Genomic DNA, 491 nt, shown 5'->3' with positions numbered 1-491 from the left:
GTCGATGCGTATCGTAAAGAGATCCGCGCTCGAACGAAACACCGCGATTTACGGGTCGCCGAGGAGGCGTTGCTCAACGGTTTTCGTGCGACAACGAGCGGAACGCAACGTCGTGCGTACCACGCTCGATGGACGCGTAAATCCAACCACTTTTACCACCGCCTCGTCCACGCGCTTTTCTCACGCGAACGAACGCCTTTCCCGTTTTTCCACGGTAACTCGTTCGCGAGCGTCGCCGCCACCGGTTAATTACGTCGAACGACGCGGAAAATGTCGCGTTGCCGGACCGATCTATCGATCGATCGATCGATCATTCGCCGTCAGTTTCAACGGTCGCTTCGTCGACGTAGTCGGCGGCGAGGAACGATGTTTGCCAATTACTGGAGCAGAACTACGCAATCAGCGGTGGTTTCTTTCGCGCGGCTGAACCAGTTGCAAGGAATCGGAGAGCGTATCTTTCTCTTTCGGCCAGCAAAGACGAAACGCCGCGC

This window comes from Bombus impatiens, unplaced genomic scaffold (genome assembly GCF_000188095.3).
Source record: "Bombus impatiens unplaced genomic scaffold, BIMP_2.2 scf_4010, whole genome shotgun sequence".
NCBI lineage: Eukaryota > Metazoa > Arthropoda > Insecta > Hymenoptera > Apidae > Bombus > Bombus impatiens.
The sequence above is the reverse complement of the archived record's forward strand: the minus strand, read 5'-3'. Positions refer to the sequence as shown.